Source organism: Asparagus officinalis, chromosome 1 (assembly GCF_001876935.1).
Source record: "Asparagus officinalis chromosome 1, Aspof.V1, whole genome shotgun sequence".
Classification (NCBI taxonomy): Eukaryota; Viridiplantae; Streptophyta; class Magnoliopsida; order Asparagales; family Asparagaceae; genus Asparagus; species Asparagus officinalis.
The window spans coordinates 114,436,292-114,443,209 of NC_033794.1; positions in this window are offsets into that span (position 1 = coordinate 114,436,292).

Genomic DNA, 6,918 nt, shown 5'->3' on the forward strand with positions numbered 1-6,918 from the left:
TTCGGTGCGACGAGTACGGGAGGTTTTGAGAGATATTCTTTAATACTCTCGAATGCCTTTTGACAAGTGACGTCCCATATGAATGACACGCCCTTCTTTGTGAGTTTGGAGAATGGCTGGCATTTTCCTAAGAGGTTCGAGATGAACCGACAGATATAAGCTAACCGCCCTTGCAATCCTCTGAGCTCCTTGAGGTTTCTCGGAGGTTGCAATTCATTAATTGCCTTTACCTTATCAGGATCGATGTGAATACCTTTGGTGGTGACGACGAATCCCAGGAATTTACCACTAGACATTCCGAGGAAAGACTTGGTAGGATTCATTTTCAATTGATGAGCTCGCATCAAGTCGAACATGGTCTTCAAGTCCTTAATGTGATCTTTTTTATCACGACTTTTCACGACCAAATCATCTACGTAGCATTCGACAGTCTTTCGGAGATGCTCCTAAAAGATCTTTGACATGGCTCGGCACCTGCGTTCTTTAAACCGAAGGGCATAACCGTGTAGCAAAAAACGCCAAGGGGTGTTCTAAACGCGGTATGCTTTTCGTCATCTGGATGCATCTTTATTTGATTATAACTAGAGAAACCATCCATGAAAGACATCCTTTCGAACCCGCACGTATTGTCGATGATGACATCTGTGATAGGAAGGGGAAAATCGTCTTTTGGGCATGCAGCGTTGAGGTCTCGAAAGTCGATGCAGATCCTGACCTTCCCGTTCTTCTTAAGAACTGGGACAATATTGGCAAGCCACTCTGGATGCTTCTCTTCCCTAACGAAGCCCGGGTCAATAAGCTTTTTAACTTCAGTCTCGATTGCTTCCATCATTTGCGGACGAAACCGTCTTTGTTGTTGTTTGACAGGTTTGACATCCGTCTTGATATCGAGACGATGCACTGCTACATTTGGATCGAGCCCTGGCATGTCTTCATAATTCTAGGCAAACACATCGATGTACTCCCTAATAAGGGAGATTAATTCCTCTTTCTCCTCGGGTTGGAGACTGTCGCTAATGAATATCGGCTTCGGATTTTCCTCACTTCCCATATTCACTTGGACCACTTGATCTTCGGTAGGAGGTTCTCTTTGTTCGAACCTATCACCATACTGCATGTTTAGGTGATGAACCCAAGGATCTTCCCATGTCCATCTTCTTCTGTTGTCGCAGGGTCAACCGTAGCCATATTCGACATTAGCTTTTTGAACATTTCACCAAGACTAGTGTCGGAATCCCAAGCTGAAGAATCAGATGAGTATCCGTTTCTAGCTTTGTTAGCAATTTGATCGATGATTTGCCAGCAGCACTCATCGTCGGATGAGGAGGCATAACCCAAACCTCTTTTGTAGCGATAATAATCATCGGGTTTTCCCTTTGGTACATAGGCCATCCGAGATGGAACTCGCGGACCTCGACCAAAGCAAAGACCCTCTCCGAGTGTGAAGTCATATCCGTACTTCTCCATTAGATCGCGGCTTTTGCGTCATACCTGAATAAGTGAGGAGCAGGTTTATCATCATCATCTTCCTCTTCTAAGAAGTGATCGAGTATTGGAGCTTCTTTTCCTTTGCCGTAGATGACTTCTTTTCCACCCCCTATTCCCGTGGGGATAACAAGTGTCGCTCCGCATGGATCTTGTACCTGTTTTTTCGTCATACAAAATGATTGAAGAGGCATATACAAATCAGGGTTATCATAAAGCTTTTTAGTGACATTATCAAGACACATCGAGTACTCTAAATCATCGTTTATTGATAGTTCTTCGGCAAGTTGCCAATTACAACTACTTTCCGATGATTTATCATCGTCAAGATTGATTACAATGGGTACAATGTCATTAAGTACAAAACCACCATCGTAATCAAGCCCGGTTTCGGTATCAGCTTCATCTCCGCTGTCCGTTCCTTGGGCCGGTGATTCAGTATCGGATTCAGCGCCGTATAGAAGAGAATCAGTGAAATAGTTCTCCAATCCCTTAAACGGTTGCTTATCCGCGACCACCGTCTTGACTTCATTAGTTCTCCAATCCCTTAAACGGTTGCTTATCCGCGACCACCGTCTTGACTTCATTATTTATGTCCACATACTTGAGGTACTGGTGCAAAGTTGATGGGACTATAAGGTTACCGTGGATCCAAGGTCGACCCAACAGTAAGTTATAGGACGTTTCTGCGTCAATCACATAGCAGGTAACTTCTGATTTTAAATCCCCGATCTGGTATTTGATTCGAATCTTCCCCAAGGGTCTGGACCCGCTTGTGTTGAATCCGTAAATCGTAGTTCCGGTGGAGGCTAGTTTGCTAGTCGGGATTCCGAGATGATGCATCAGTCGGAATGGCATGATGCTAACAGCAGAACCCGGATCAACTTGGATCCGGTTGACCATGCTGGAGCCAATGTGCCCGGTGAAATACAAAGGCCGATCATGCTTTGAGTTCTTCATCTGCATGTCTTCTTTGGTAAAAGAGATGCATGGAAAATGATGCGCTGTGAGATTGCAGTGTTGAGCTGACGGCTCTAGTCCTTCAGGAGATGGCTTGATTCGAGTTAAAAAAGCTTCAGAGTCGCTCAAGGCCTCTTGTAATGCTTTCCTTGTATCCTTGGAAAGACGCAACAGCTCGTATAGGGTTATCCTAGCCGGGATATTGGCCAACTGCGCCATGATGTCAAAATGGGGTGGGGAGTTTGCATTTCCCGGTTTGTCTCTCCCAATCGGGTGATTGAATCGAGACTGCCTCGGGTTTTGAGCTTCTTGACGTAAAGGTTCTTTCCCTTTCTCCTTCTGCTGGACTTTCTCCGTAGCTACAGGCGTTGGGGGAGTTGCTGCAATTCCCAGTTCTGCCAATGTCTTGGAAGGAGCGGTTTTGGTGCCTAATTGCTCGGAAGCATCCGGGTACTTGTAGTGATACTCATTCCCACTTCGGGTTGCAAAGGCCTCCTGTTCATCTTCAGAAAGCGGGAAGGCGGGAATTTCTTCGTCATCTTCTCCTGGAATAGCAGAAGCTCCATAACAAGACTTACCTTTTCCTTTTGACTTTTTCTTGGAAGAGGTTCCAGTCCATTGTTCATCTCCAACCAAATCTGGATGAACCCAAAGAATCTCACCATTCGGAGCTGTGTGCGGCACAAGTCCTTTCTGGCGCTGCTTGTGAGGATCATCGTTCACCGTCTTCACTGCTGCATTTATTACTGGATCATGCTGGAACCAGTTCAAGGGAACAGAACCGAAACTGATTGATACTACATTTGCTCCCACTTTCTTCTCCTTCGGCTGCTTCATGGTGATGACCCCGACATCGATTAGAGCTTGGATCTTGTCCTTAAGGGCATAGCACGTCTTGGTAGGATGGTGCACCGCTCTATGAAATGCGCAGTATTTTGGATCATTGATTCTCTTGGCATCTTCCTGATCCTGGACTGGAGGCAATTTGATCTTGTTATTCTCAATGAGGTACTTGAAGATACCGGGAACTTCATCCTCTTTGAATGAATAGACTTTCGGGAACTTCGGTTCCGAGGCTTTTGGCTTCTGGGGCTGCTGTTGCCACCTCAATTGCTGAGGCGCCTTCTGTTGCTGTTGTTGCGGTTGTGCTTGCACCTCGAACGTTTGATTCGCATCCACAGCATTTGCATGTGCTTTTCCTTTACCCTTAGGGACAAAGTTTGGTTGCGGAGCATTATTTGCTATTTGACCCCTTTCCGCCTTCTTCCTTTTAAGGAATCGTTCGGCTCGTTCTCCTCGCACCTTCAGATCCTTCCAGGTCTTTGGCGGTGCCATTCCCATAGCTTCGAGGATGTACAATGTAAGATTATTATGACAAGTCTCGAGAATAAAATCTTCACTGACTGGATCCCTGCAGTTCATTGCTTTGTTTCGGAATCTCTTCACGAAATTTTCGACCGTCTCACCATTCTTCTGCTTCTCATCGAATAGTGTACCGATTGAGATTTCGATGTCGTCATCGAAGAAGTTTGTCAGAAACATATCTTCCATGTCGTCCCAACTGCTGATACTCCTGGGCTTGAGACGGCGATACCAGTCGAAGGCTGCTCCGCGAAGAGTGCCGACGAATGACCGCACCATAAGAGGTTCATTCCCAGAAATGATTCCTAAATGAGACTTAAAATATATTAAGTGTTGGGTAGGGGAACCCTTTCCATCAAACGGCGTAAAGTTGATTAAATTAAACTTTGCCGGATATGGAATTGATTCCCACTCCCTTGGGTATGGACATGGTATGCCGGACCTTTTCACTTCTTGAGCATTCATCAACGCGTTGATTTTGCTCTCCAAGTCCCTCATTTTCTTGTCCTCACTCGTATCTGTCTTCGAGTGGTTTCGGGGAGAGGTAACGTGATCTTCTTTCGTATTATCATCCGAGGGACCACCTCCATTATTGTTGTTGACGGGAGGGATGTTCATGTTGACATTTTCCTCTTCCCGTTCACTCTCATCTTGATTCGGATTATTACGATGACCGGGTTCTCCTTGGTGAGTTGTCAGAGCCGCGATTTGCTGGTCATGCATCTCTCTCATTTGCGGCATGGCCATCTCCATCTCGAACTTGAAACTTTCCTTCTGCTTAGCCAGGGCATCTTCAAGCATCTTGGTTACTTGTTCGGCGCTGATCATGAGTGACTTGTAAGGTTGCCCCGCACTAGACGCCGTGTCATCGGACGCCATAGCCGAGCAAGAATCTGAACTATCATCTGACACCTCTTCTTCTAAAGGAAGTCCTTTTTGCATCCTTTGGTAATTCTTTCGCGTATTGATCCCTGATCGCGACCGAGTCACACGCTGGGATACTCCGGCAAGTTGATCTGAGCTAGAGGGTCGTGTCGATTTGCCTCTGCCGGTCATATTAACAGACACTTCTAGGAATTCGTCCTCTAGGCGAACGAACTTCTTCCCACGAAAACGCCTTGGCTTGGAAATCCTCTCGAATACCGAGACTCTCTTTAGGGTTTTAGAACAGCAGCATTCTGACAATACCGCCCTGATGATGTTGGCACACGGACAGTGAGGTTCCGTGTCTCGAGCATCTCTCTTTCGAGACTTACTCGCACCCCCAGCTCTATAGTACAACTCATCAGTTTGATAACTGGAGCAACCCATAGAGTGTTGGCATAACTTCCCAGGTATAACACGATCATCATCAGACGAATGTGTTTTCCTCTGGGGATATGACGCTTTAGTCTACGCTTTTGCGAGCGTAAAAACTTAACGGGCTCTTGAATTTCGACACGCAACCCAATGCGGTCGGCAATAGGGGTTTTCCCTTTGTTATCTTTCTTGGGGGATTAGCACGACCCCCAGTCGGGTTTATCATTTGGGGACCTTTCAACGGACCCAATCGCTCCTTGACAGGTGCTTTACCTCGGTTCCCGGGTAAAGGACCGAGGCGACCTTTCAAAGGAACCCTGGATCTTGAAGGATCTGTGTTCTTACCTGACTCCGCCGGAGGTGCGGGGGCAAGGGGAACGGGATCTGGATTTGATGAAGGTTGGACAGCAACATCGTCCGCTCTTGTCTTAGGCGCTGGCTTTGCCTTTAGCACCCACACCTGCTTGAGTTTTGACGGATTCTTGACCGTCTCTTCTTTTTGCATCTCCTCTGCTTTCTGCAGAAGGGCTCGGGCATGCGCAAGCAATGCACGGCGCTTCTTGATTCGCTCTTCGAGGGTTGAGCGAGTCCTCATGACACGAACCCAATCGTTCGTTTCGAGGTTGTAATTCATTGATCGCCTTTACCTTATCAGGATCGATGTGGATACCTTTGGTGGTGACGACGAATCCCAGGAATTTTCCACTCGACATTCCGAGGAAAGACTTGGTAGGATTCATCTTCAACTGATGGGCTCGCATTAAGTCGAACATGGTCTTCAAGTCTTTAATGTGATCCTTTTTATCACGACTTTTCACGACCAGATCATCTACGTAGCATTCAACAGTCTTTCGGAGATGCTCCTGAAAGATCTTTGACATGACTCGTTGATATGTAGCACCTGCATTCTTCAAGCCGAAGGGCATAACCGTGTAGCAGAAGACACCGAGAGGCGTTCTAAATGCGGTATGCTTTTCATCATCTGGATGCATCTTTATTTGGTTATAACCAGAGAAACCATCCATGAAAGACATTCTCTCGAATCCGTACGTATTGTCGATGATAACATCCGTGATGGGAAGGGGAAAATCATCTTTTGGGCAAGCAGTGTTGAGGTCTCTAAAGTCAATACAGACTCTGATCTTTCCGTTTTTCTTAAGGACCGGGACAATATTGGCAAGCCATTCTGGATGTTGCTCTTCTCTAATGAAGCCCGAGTCCACAAGCTTTTTAACCTCAGCTTCGATCGCCTCCATCATTTGCGGACGAAACCGTCTTTGTTGTTGTTTGACAGGTTTGACATCCGTCTTGATATTGAGACGATGCACTGCTACATTTGGATCGAGCCCTGGCATGTCTTCATAATTCCAGGCAAACACATCGATGTATTCCCTAATAAGGGAGATTAATTCCTCTTTCTCTTCAGGCGGGCGGCTGTCGCTAATGAATATAGGCTTCGGATTATCTTCGCTACCCATATTCACCTGGAGTACTTGATCTTCGATAGGAGGTTCTCTTTGTTCGAACCTATCACCATACTGCATGTTTAGGTGATGAACCCAAGGATCTTCCCATGTCGGCATCTGGTCGTCTTCCTCTATTATGGTAGGATCGACCGTAACCATGTTAGACATCAACCTTTTGAACATTTCACCAAGGCTAGCGTCGGAATCCCAAGTCGAAGCGTCGGAAGAGTATCCTTTTCTAGCCTTGTTAGCAATCTGATCGATGATTTCCCAGCAGCACTCATCGTCGGATGAGGAGGCATAACCCAAACCTCTTTTGTAGCGATAATAATCATCGGGTTTTCCC